Source organism: Pyrgilauda ruficollis, unplaced genomic scaffold (genome assembly GCF_017590135.1).
Source record: "Pyrgilauda ruficollis isolate IOZ18807 unplaced genomic scaffold, ASM1759013v1 scaffold101, whole genome shotgun sequence".
In the NCBI taxonomy this organism is placed as follows: Eukaryota; Metazoa; Chordata; class Aves; order Passeriformes; family Passeridae; genus Pyrgilauda; species Pyrgilauda ruficollis.
In genome coordinates this window covers 1,873,939-1,886,669 of record NW_024508213.1, presented here as the reverse complement: position 1 = coordinate 1,886,669, position 12,731 = coordinate 1,873,939, and positions in this window count along the sequence as shown.

The following is a 12,731-nucleotide window of genomic DNA, read 5'->3' as shown; positions in this document are numbered from 1 at the left end:
ATTCCTATCCGAATCCTTCCTAGCTGTGCCTGCCGTCTAGCCATTGGGTTGTTTTTCAAGCACATCTCAACATTTTGACATTTTTGATTTTGCCATTGTTAACATCCATACCGAGATTAAACTTCACTTTAGCAATTTTACCAAGGTCTCTGCACCCCAATGACATTCATTATGTTTAATTTGTAGAACTTCTCTCATTATCAAGGGGGGTACCACTATTTGTCCTTGTGCAGTCACATACCACCCTTCTGAATTCTTTTGTGCATTTAGCAAACGTCCCAGTCTCTCATCTTCTACTGAATATTTTGGTTTTGGCGGCAAATTGAATTGAGATACATTAAGCTTTAAAGGTATCAATGTCATTGTTGTTTGCACCTCTTGAGCAACCTGTCAGGCTGTCCAGTCTGCCTTTCAATTTCCCTCACAGATTTTGGAATTTCCTGATTGGTGTGCTTTACAGTGTATAAATGCCACTTGTTCAGGTTTCTGTACTGCTTTTATCAATTGCAGGACTGCATCTTGATGTTTAATATGCATATCTTGAGAAGACAATAGTCCTCTTTCCACAGTGCTCCGTGTACATGCACCACTCCAAAAGCATACTTTGAGTCAGTCCATATGTTTACCCTTTTCCCTTCACTTAATTCTAGTGCCCTGGTTAAGGCAACCAGTTCTGCCTTTTGGGCAGATGTGTTTGGTGGTAATGCTCTTGCCTCCACTACTGTACTGACTGTTGTTACCGTATATCTAGCATATCTGGTTCCATTCTCCAAGAAGCTGCTCCCATCTCTGAATAGTTCCCACTCTGTCTGCTCTAGTGGGATGTCTTTCAGGTCTTTTCTTGCTGAATAGGTGTACTCTATTACTTCTACACAGTCATGCTCTAATGGGCCTTCTTCAGTTGTGGTACCTAGAAACAAAGCGGGATTCAAAAGGTTAGTTGTTTTTAATGTAACATCATCCTGCTCAGTCAGGATTACCTGGAATTTTATCATCCTGCTTGGAGAAAGCCAATGGCCCCCCTTCTGCTCTAAGACAGTGGTTAACATGTGTGGTACATAGACATCTATGTGCCTTCCCATAGTGAGCTTCCTGGCTTCTTGTATCAGCATCACAGGCTGCAACTACCCACAGACATGAAGGCCACCCGGCACTTATGTTGTCAAGTTGTTTGGAAAAATAGCCCACTGGCCTTTTCCAGCTTGGGTTAGGACTCCCAGTGCTAGGCGCAGCCTTTCATGTGCAAACAGCTGAAAATCTTTAGACAGATCAGGTAACCCTAATGCTGGAGCATTTGTCAGCGCTTCTTTCAATTTTAGGAAGGCTTCTTTCTGTGGTTTACCCCAGGTGAATGGCTGCGTCTTCTGGGCTTCATACAGGGGTTTCGTAATTAGTCCATAGTCCATGATCCACAGGCAACACCACCCTGCCATCCTGAGGAAGACTTGCAGCTCATGTAGATTCTGGGGCTCTGGAATATCACAAATACCTTGGATATGGTTAGTACCTAATTTTCGTTGCCCTTGTGAAATTTCACATTCCCGGTAGATCACAGTCTGTTGGGCAATTTGTGCCTTTTCTCTGGATACTTTATAACCCCCCATTCCCAGTGAAATTAAAATCTCGATGGTTACCTTTATACAAGTTGCTTTTTCTTCTGTAGCTATTAGTATATCATCAACATACTGTAACAACAGGTATTGGTCTCTCAGTACTTGCCCATTCTCAGTCCAAATCTCCAGCTCCTTCGCCAGCTGGTTTCCGAATAGGGTCAGTGAATTCTTGTAGCCTTGTGGTAGTTGTGTCCAGGTGAGCTGGGTCTTCCTTCCATTCCCTGGATTTTCCCATTCAAAGGAAAACAGTTTCCTACTTTCTTTGTCAAGGGGTATGCAGAAAAAGGCATCTTTTAGATCAATTATGGTAAACCATTTATATAACTTTTTTATGGATGTCAGCAATGTATAGGGATTTGCTACCACCGGATAAATGTCCTTTGTTATTTCGTTTGTTGCTCTCAAATCCATTTGGTTTCCTTACTGGAAATATTGGTGTATTAAATTCTGATTCACATTCCTCTAGAATTTGGTATTTCAAGAATTTATCAATAATCTTTACTATTCCTTGCTGTGCTTCTGGTTTTATGGGATACTGTTTGACCTTTACAGCCCTTGCCCCTTCTTTTAACTCTACTTGCACTGTCTGTGCCAATTTAGATTTTCCTGGTATATCCATTTCCCATACAGAGGGAATCACTGCATCTTCTACTTCCCTAGAGATAGAGGGGACCAGTTTTTCTTTGATCATTAAAATTTGTCCTGCCCTTGATTCAGGTATTTTCATTATGAGTTCACCATTCTCAAATATTATTACTGCATCAAGTTTCGCCAGCAAATCCCTCCCTAAAAGTGGAATTGGACACTCAGTTACATATAAGAATTCATGTGTCAAAATCTTGTTCCAAAAACACAAATCTAGGGGTTGCAAGAATGGCTGATTTTCCTCTTTCCCTGTAGCCCCAACTACTGTTATTTGCTTGCCCCCAATTTACCCTTGCAAATCATTTAGTATGGAATACGTGGCCCCCATTACCTGTGGTAACCATACAATTAGGGGAAAAAGAGGAATTTTACCTCTTTTTCCCCGAATTGTATGGCTACCACAGGTTCTTGTACTGATTCCGATTCTAGTCAGCTGTGATATTCACCCAGTACAATCGCCTTGGCAACATCTTCCTGCTGGAACTGATTGTCCTGGTTAAACTGGTTGTTTGGGTTGTTTGGGCATTCTGTCTTCCAATGCCCCTCCTTTTTGCAATATGCACATTGGTTTAAGCTTAATCCTTGCATGACTGGTCCTCCACGGCCCCTGCCAAACCTGCCTCTACCCAGTGCACAACCACCTCTGCCATGTCCCCTGAAATCTGGATTCCCTTTTCCTTGTATTACTGCCAAAAAATTTTGCTGCTGCTTTTTACTAGCGTCCTTTTCCCTATTATTGTGTATTTTCCAGGCTACCTCAAGTAGTTTATCCAGATTCCTTAATTCCTCCTCTTCTAATTTTTGCAATTTGCTCCTGATATCATCCTGTGACTGCCCCAGGAATATGAGAGTAAGTTGAACCTTTGCTTGTTCTGTGCCTATTTGGAGATCTGTATATTTCCTTGCTGTCTCCTTAAGCCTTTCTAAAAATGCAGTAGGGGATTCTTTCTTTTCCTGTCGAACCTCATACAGTTTAGACCAGTTCATAGTTTTAGGCACAGCATTCTGAACTCCTATTGGACCTACTCCTGATATTTCTTCAGCCTCTGCACATGCCCAGGTACATTAGGATCCCACCCTGGATCCTCAGTTGGAAAATTTTCACCTAGAGCTCCTGTGACGAGTCCATTTCTGATATTTTCCCTTGCCCTTTCTTTGGCTGCCTTAAGTACCATCTCTTTCTCAGTAGAATCCATTAAAGTATCTAATATTACTTGTGTGTCATCCTAATCAGGATTCTGAGTTTTCATAACCACTTTTACTACCTGTGCCACCTTATCAGGATTTTCTCTATAAGTTCCAGCCGATTGTTTCCAAATAACTAAATCTGCAGGAGAAAATGGCACTTTTACAAACACTGGACCCTCCACCCCTACTCCTTGTCGCAGGAGGGCAATCACAGTTCACTTTTGTCGGCCCAGGTTTTTTCTAGCCAAGACTGGGGCAAGCTTTGACCGACTCCTAGTCCTATGGGATATTGGTGTCACTGATTCATCACTATTGCAATCTTCTTCACTTACGTCCCCCCTGCCCTCCTTTTGTATCACAGTTAGGTTTTGATCATCTTCTGAGGAAGAGGGATCAGGTGATGGCGGGAGAGGAGGCTAAAGGGAGAAGGGTGTAGTAGGACTAGACAAGATAGAATTGGGTGAAGTAGGGGCAGACGGTGGGATAGGGGTAGGTGAAGCAGGCAGGCTAGGGTTAGGTTCCTTGGTCTTGATGGAGCTACCTGTAAATCAACATCTGTATAGTTTTTCCTATTCAGACTTTCTTTAAATGCTAAGTGTTCTAGACAACATTTCTCTTTTAAACAAATCCCACACTTATCACTTGCAGATGCTCTAACCACCATTAATCCATATTCAACCTGCCATTCTGGCTTTCCCCTCAAACAGAAAAACAAATCAACATATGGAGCCTCGTCCTATTTTCCTTCTTGCTTACAAAATGACATTAATTGCAAAATGGTGTTATATTGCAAAGACCCATTCTTTGGCCACTTTTCGCCATCCTTCAAGTGGCCACCATGTATTACAATAATTAATCAACTTTGCCTTACGTAACTCTTCCCCAAAATTACCCTGTTTCCAATGTGCTAATAAGCACCCCAAAGGAGAAATTCATGGTATGGGGGCATTGCCGCCCAAAATCCCTTTAAGCCTCTCCATATTACAATTACAATACACCACAAATGCCGAGTCTGCAACACTTTTGCGATTGTCTAACAGACGGCGCCTAGGCAATACCACAAGGAATTCCTTAGCCTGACCAAGCATAGCTTTTTCTGCATCTTATTGGCAGGTAACCAAACCAAAGAAAAAGCACCTTACCTCTCCTGGAGACGTTGTGAGTAGCGGAGACGGTCGTGGCCGATGGGTTGCCCGAGAATCCCTTGGTGCCAGCTGGGGCATGATCGGGTTGCAAACTTTCTTTCTAACTCCCCAAATTTTCTATGATTTTAAAATGCTTTACTATCAATCCCACTAGGAGTTTGTAAGATAAATTTTCTCACTTAAAGGCTGTAACAGAAAGATATGGAATAATTATGATTTTATATTCACTTTTCAGTAGATCACAACAGGAATGGTGTTTTCCCTCTGCATCCAAAAGAACAGTTTTTAAAGTCTTCTTTTAAGTCTTTGTCTGGCTTGGACTTGAGCTTTTCAGCTTTACTTGTCCTATCTTATATATCTAAATTAAAAAAAACAAAAAAAAAATGTTCCAAGAAAAGACTGTTTTCCTATGCTAACTGAAAAGAATGTATAAAAAGTTAAGCCAGGTGTAGATATCTACTCAGATGGTTAAATGCCATTTCTGGTTGGGTTTGGTAGTTGGTTTTCTCTCCTTCTCCCCTTTCCCCCCATCCCCCTCCCCACCCCCCCCCATTTGTTTACCATAACATCTTCTGTCTCACATATCTGGAAATAAATCTTTACTTACAGCTATATCTGCAAATGGGGCATTGTGGTACACAGACCAAATGGAATGGCCAATCCTTTATGACCGGCATTCCTTTGGGAAACTTGATTTAACAGTTGTCCTCAGTTCAACATTAACAATCTCAAATAATTTCTGTTTTCATCTCTAAGAACCCTCAGTATTTCCTAGCTATGAACATGGATCAGTGGTCTTCATACTGTTCTGAAAGTATTAAGAAAACAGAAAAAGAGAAAAATCTCCCAAGCAAAAGGAATATAAGTGAAGAATGCCATCTCTGTAAACTCACTCTGAGGAAGATAATGTCTGTATTTTATGTATACATCAAACTCTTCATCCTACTTTTGCACAAGCGAAGTAAGAATTTGGCTTTCTGGTTTTATAGTTATTTAATAAAAAATGTACAGCAACAAAGAAAGCCTAGCAGCTGACTGCTGATGCACACAGCACAGCAGCTCCCCAGAGTATTCTGCCAGGCATCTTAGGTGGTTCAGATACTGGCTGATAGTCTCTGCAGACTAGACCATACATTTCTGCAAGTACTGCGTATGACCTGGGCACAGTATTTTTCTCCCTCTGCCCACTTCTTTTGTGTGGTTTGTCAGTTGCTATAAAATTTCATGTGATTTTATTGCTGCTGCTTTTCCTGTACTCATTCCTCTAAGCCACATCTAGAATGTTACATGTCTGCATATGACAGATTTCTGCTGGCTTTTCAATAGCTTCAACAAAGTGATATTGGCATAAATACTGTAAAAACGATGAGGCCCTTTGCAGCACAAATCATCACAATATGTCTCCATCTGCCACTGAAAGTTTAGTACTGATATTTTTTTGTCTATGACTATTTTGAGTCAGCAGCTATGCTGTTGTTAACAGGAATTGTGCAATAAATACATTTCTCATTGTGAATTGCATGCTAAACTCTGTGCACATGAGCATTTACTTTGAATATGTCTAAATACAGTTTTGTCTATTTGTACAGACATAGTCACAAGTGCTTTTTGCTTTTTGACTGACTCACAGGGTGAGTAAAGTGAGTAAAGTTAGTATCCTTGACTCAGTAATTAACAGAAGACCTATACTAATAGACTTTATTAATTGAGTTTCCCAAGGCTTTGTGCCTCAGAGTTAAATCAAAAAAATTCAGATGCACTCCCCCTGCTCCTCACCATGCATTATCTTAGTCTCACCACAAGGGCTGGACTTCTCCCCTCCTCCATGGCAGCATCTCTGGCACTCATGAAGCTCTGTAATGCTTTCTAAATAAGAAAAAAAGCTCTCTCTGAGAGTTAAAACAGTTAAACAATTTTCTTTATAGTACACAAAATGTGTTTCATTTAGTAGGAATATAAGGAGGATTATTTTTTTGCAATTTACTCCCTGGAGTGAAATATCATCAATAGAAAGGGAATGAAAAAGAACTTTCGATAGATAAGGTAACAGATATATTGACATTCATAGTTCTGTATTAGACAAGTTTTACAAAAAGTCCCCTTGGCTTAATATACTTCAGGAAATAAAATTGAAGAAAATTTAGAAATCCCTGAAAGCCCCCATCAGGAACTGCTATTAGATGCTGTTGGACCTGGCAAGTAGCAGTAGCAATTCCTACCATCGGCCTTTTTATCTTAATTTTTCTTTTTTCACCTTCTCAGAACGTGATGGTCTGTAATGCTAAGTGACTCCCACCACCCTGACATTGCTATGCACTTCCAAGATTTGTGGCAGGTAAAAAGGGGAGGATTTTCTATCTTTCCTGTAGGTTACCCTAAGAGAAATGGAACAACTTTTCATACAATAGGGACATTACAGACATAAATCTGCGTCACAGCCTCAGATGATGAGATAGAAAATTATGGTTATGGCAGGAAATTAGAATGCTCTGAGATTGTTTCCTTTTGAATTAATAACTTTTTCACAGTTTCAGTTTTATTTTACATTTCAAATACAAAACATTTGCAACATAATTGTCAAGCTTTTTGCTAAAAAATGATGTATTTATCTCAAAATTTTGAACATGTCAATGGAAAACTAGCAGTCATGATAAAGCAAATTGCCAACATTGTCTTATCCTACAAGGACACATCTATGCAGACTATTGAATGAACAGTAGAAGAGGTAAAGGTACTTCCATTTATTACCTTATTAATCACAGTGAAATATTTACAGTTTCTTGCAAAAATTAATCTTTCTTCTTGAGAAATACCAGTTCTGTGTCTTGAATTGTTTAGATGTCACAGCCCAAAGGTTTTCCAAGTCATTCCCCAGTGTTAAAACTTTACTAGAATATTGCAGGAAGGGGCATAAAAATGTGCATTGATAATGTCTTTTCCATATCCATATGGAAATGCAGCATCAAAATTGGACAGAAAAGTGAACTTTCTCTTTATAAGAAGGCCATATGTGCCAACACACACATTAATTTCTTTTGAAACTATTGATATTAATGCAACCATTTTACAAATAATCTTTTATTTCTGAAAGTACTACAAAAACTACAGTGGCTCCACTCTGTCTTGGGAATATGCATTAAGAAGTTGATATGAATAGTTGATATGGAATAGATTGTGGTTTACCAACTGCATTGGTAAATCACAATATTTAATACTTTGTCAGGAGAAACAACAGAGGGAAGAAAGTATTTATATAATTAGGGAGCTAAACAATGAACACTTTTTGAGAAATAGGACCCACCACATTATGAACTTGTCCTGGACAGGAAACAAAATGCACAAGCAATGATCCTTCCAGTATTATAACACTACAGTGGTTTGCACTGGCGTTTCTCTAAGAACTCTTTCAAATCATTCCATTCTCTGGGACATACAGGAGCACTATGTAACCCCAGTTCATAGAAGGAAAAAAAAAGCAGCACTGGCACAAATGTTCCAGAAATAAACAAGTAAGACTGTTTAATTTTAGTCTGTATGCATCATTAAGAAAACAAATAAATCTTAAGTGCAGTATTCAGGTGCTAAATCTGGAACTAGATTGTACACAGATGCATTGGTGTAAGGCTAGGGGAACGTAATTTTAGTACAGGCAACACAGAAGCCATGGAGCTGACCTGCAAATTTCAGTGGGTGAAATACTGTCCATGGTCTTGGCACATATTCCCCCCTTCTCTGTACAAGACTGTACCCAGGACAGCTGTAAGCAGAACTTCTTACCTTGGCTATTTCTTTGGCTGTCATGACAGGTCAAGTGGATTCGTGCCACAGATGCCAGGTTCTGATATCAGTAACTCAGTTGTACTGTATCTCTTATCAGAAGGCTATTAATGCCTTCTGGAAGAGAACTGGAAGAGAACAGTTCTTCCCCTCCACAGAAGAGTCAAATGGTTCTGGATAGAACATTCCTGCCCAGGACATGTGATTTCAGTAAAAATCAGACTTCAGATCTTCCATGCAGTTAAGAATGGTTGCTAATAACAAAAATAATCTCCTCATTTTTATGTTACTATAGATGGAAACAGAAAAAAACCCACAACTCTAAGAACTGAAAAGATTACATAGAAGATCCTTCAATCACTGCAAAAAAGTGGATATTATCCATGCATCTTCAAGTATTTAAAATAGTAAAACCCCCACTTTGAAAATATTCCATAGACATTATTTGTCTTAATAATAAACTCAGATAATATACTGAATACCAGGGTAATTTTTTTAATTAGACATTAGCTCCAAAGCATTTTTCTGTACTCTGCAGATATGTTTGAAAATCTGGACCTTATAGTGTATTGGTCTCAACCTGCCAAATATAACAAGTTAGCAGGAAAGAGTTCTTTTCATACGTGCCTCTAGCATAGTGCCCCACAGTTGAATGAATAACTAGAAGGTAAACAAGGAAATATGGAAGCAGTTAAGATTGCCTATCTTAATTTCTCTTAAAGGGATGTCAATTCATTTTTAGAGGAAATTCTGAAACAGAAATAGCAGGAGATTATTTTTTTTTCATATTGTTGTCATAATGACTTGTGCCTTCATTTTTTAAAATAGATGGTCTTGTGATAAAATCAATGCCTTAGTGTTCAGAATCTGACTGTTTCATTTCTGTTCAGCTACAGCTTCCCTTTTCCTTATGTTTAGGAGCAGGAAGTTATTATCTTCTCACACCACAGCAATGGCTGATGCTAGGCACAAAGAACAACAGGTTTCTTGATTGTCCAGTGATGGACAATACAGTTTCTATGCAGAGTTGAGAAGTCTTCCTGTCTATAACCACGAATAGCCTAATTTCATTCCATTTAATGAATAATACTGATTTAAGGTGTATTTCAAGTTTGGACACCAGTCTTTGGTGGAGACATCAAATAAGCTGACCCAAAAAGATAATTTATCATTGCTGACCCTTTTAATATTGTTAAATAAACAAAGAAAACTATAAAGTCTTCTACAAGAAGTAATTAACTAAATCCTATGGAGGGATTTGGAACTGCAGAAAAAAATAATTGTCTGAGTGTCCTCTGTGTAAAATTGAGTTTGCTTCCTTCTGAAATAAGTGGGAGTTTAACATTGATATGTAACAAATCTGAAAGCTAAGTGAATCTTTATTTCTGTCTTCAAATAAAAAAAACTACTTAAAATAAATAATTTCCAAGAAGAAAAAACCAAAAAATAATGTGGTCTATTGCCATTTACTGCCTGTATATGCTCCATTTCTCTGAAAATTGTGTAGATTTTATCTGAGCATTTAACAGTGTTCTGGTTTCCTTCCCTCTCCTTTATAGCACTGGAACTTTTAAAATGGAGAACTGCTGTTTTCTAGAACAATGATTGACAATATCTTTGGAACTTAATCTCACTTGAGAAGGCAATTGATATTCCAGTTGTCACTAGTTTCAGCTCCAAACGCCATCCCTATTTCTTCAGAATCCAGAGTGAGCTACTGCATATAGTTAAACCCACTGGATTACATCCACATCCAGATGGGTGGTCCTTTGCTTCTGGCTGCAAAAACCTAGACACTGAGCTGAATCCTTAAAAACCAGGACAGATTACTTTGCTTGGGCTCCACCTCTAAAATGCTGTAAACTCAAAAGTACTCCAGCCTCACCAGCAAGGAGTGTCTTAACAATGTCTTTCTAGTGGGTTATTGCTATTTGCAAGAAGGCAGAAGCAGCAACTCCAGGAAGTACATTGGATTGAATGATCAGTCCATCTTGCATGAAACTGAAACCATTAGGTTCACATGTGGAAAAAAAAATGATCAAAAATTATCTTTTGCAGCTGCTAACAGTGCCTGCAGCTTGCTATCCTTTCCTGTTTTCTTTTCCAACAATATTATTTAAAGAGAAAAAATCAGCTCATAAAGGGGGTGTCAAGACTATCTGCCAGAAGTTACTGAATGACTATGTAATCTCAATGATTAAAATAATTTTCTAAATTAAAAGTTACCTTATTACAGCTTTTGCTAAGATGCTAAGTGTAATTTGTAATGCAACCCTCCAGCTTCCAGAGGCTGGTGCATTTAGCAGTGTTGAAAAGAATTCAGAAATGACAGCAGTGTCTAAAAAGAAATTCACTTGCTTCTAAAAGAGAAACACCAAACACTTCTAGCTCTAAATATATGAAGAAGGACAGGTAATGATCAGTGATAATTGACAAGAGGAAAGGTTGTAAGAGGTCTGTCCAACTCATTTACCTGATTCCAAGTGCGGCCAGTAGCAGCTGGTTAGGGAAGGCATTAAGGACAAGTCAAGCGCAGAATGATACTTAATCTTTGCAAAATATGTAGATGTTCTTCTCTGTGCATGTGCATATATATATCATATCTGCACAAGAGCTAAAATGATAGATTTGGAGAAGGCCATAAACATGGGGAGCATCCTGTACCTACAACAAAATATCAACAACACTACAGCTGATCTTTTCAGCAAGCAGAGGAAATTCTTCCACCTTTGATGTACCACATGAACCCATCACCGACACTTGCACAAAGCAGTAAAAGCAAAGTAGGATATTGTTTTTCTAACACACAGCTTTATGATGAAATACAAACTATTAATTCCTTTCCAAAGTCTGGGAGAAATCAAGCCTGTCAATGAAATTAAACTGCAACAGATGTGAAATTGGTAAAAAGGAAATTTATACTGCACAGAGTGTATAATCAATCTCCAGAGCTCTCAATAGGAGGAGAATTGGGATTAAAAATCTGGGATATTTTTATGAATAACAATAATATTTGCAGTTATGTTAGTGCAAAATAAACCACGCAGGCACAAAGACCCACCCATTTACTGCCTGCGGCTAAGAATGATATTTTCCTTCTAGGAGTGCAAATGTATGGTTTCTAATGATAAATACTTGACATCTTGCTCTAGTGAATTTGATATAGGCAGCTTTCAAGAAGTAGGATAATAGATTAGAAGAACCTTTGGTTTAATCAGCACCAGGTTTCTTTTCCTTCAAAGTCTGCCTTCCTCATCTACAAGGGTGGTCTTCTCCACAATGGAAACAATGCTGTGCCAAGTTATTACATCATTATATATTTTTTTCAAATGGCTTTAGAGATCCGATGTTCCCATGCAAGCATTAGAGCTCTTGCTCTGTGGATGTCTGCAGCACAAACTGCATGATATCACTGAATATCATCCAGTTATCACTGAAGCAAAACTTTGAGCTGACCAAGACAAGGGTTTGGCCCACTGACCGTGATAGTCTGTTCATTTCCTGTCCTGTCATGTAGCTAGCAGGGAGTACACACGTATGTTAGTACTCATGATATATTACTTGGGCTGCCTGATGTGCAAAATCACTGGTATAATCCTTGGGTGGAATTATTTCCTTTCTTTCTGGAAGAAACCATGGCAAATCTGCTTCTCTTATAATGGAGAAAACCTTAAATACTGTGAGCTCATCTTAACTTTTCAGTGGCTTATCCAAAGTTTACCCAAAACCCCCACATTTTAGAAGTGGTCAAGAAGTCTCACCAGAACTTAATTTTAGGAGGGTTTTGGGATTTCACAAATTCCTGGTTTTCTGGCTGGCTCAAAAGCTGTTAAATACACACAAGATATAACAAAAATTTTAAAGGTGAGGAAACAAATCACTAAATTTTAGTAGGTGGGAACATGACGCCCAGGGAAGTGAAAAAAAATTCTGCCTAGTATTACTCATATATTAGTGGCAGAATCCTCACCTGCTCTACTCAGCTTCCCCTTGTGAGAAAAAACAGCCTCTCCACAGGAATTTCACACCTTCTTCCATACCCATCTCTTCTTGGGAACCAGATGTGCAGACACCGTATAATTTTTAAATATGTGTTTTCACCAAATTATGCAAATGCTTCTGAGTATATTCAAAAACCTTAAAAAAGGTAGTTAGAGCAATGGACACAGGTCAGAGGATGCCACTGCTTTAGGTGAACCTGCTCATTCCCAGCAATTTTGCTTTTTTTGGTTCCTTCCCTTCTGTATTTCTGAGAGACTCTGTATTAGTGCTAAAGTGCTGCTGTGTAGCACTCACATTCTCTGGAAAAATCCCTTCGCCCAGGATTTTTCACCGGGGAACCTGAGAAGCCTCAGAGAAAAGG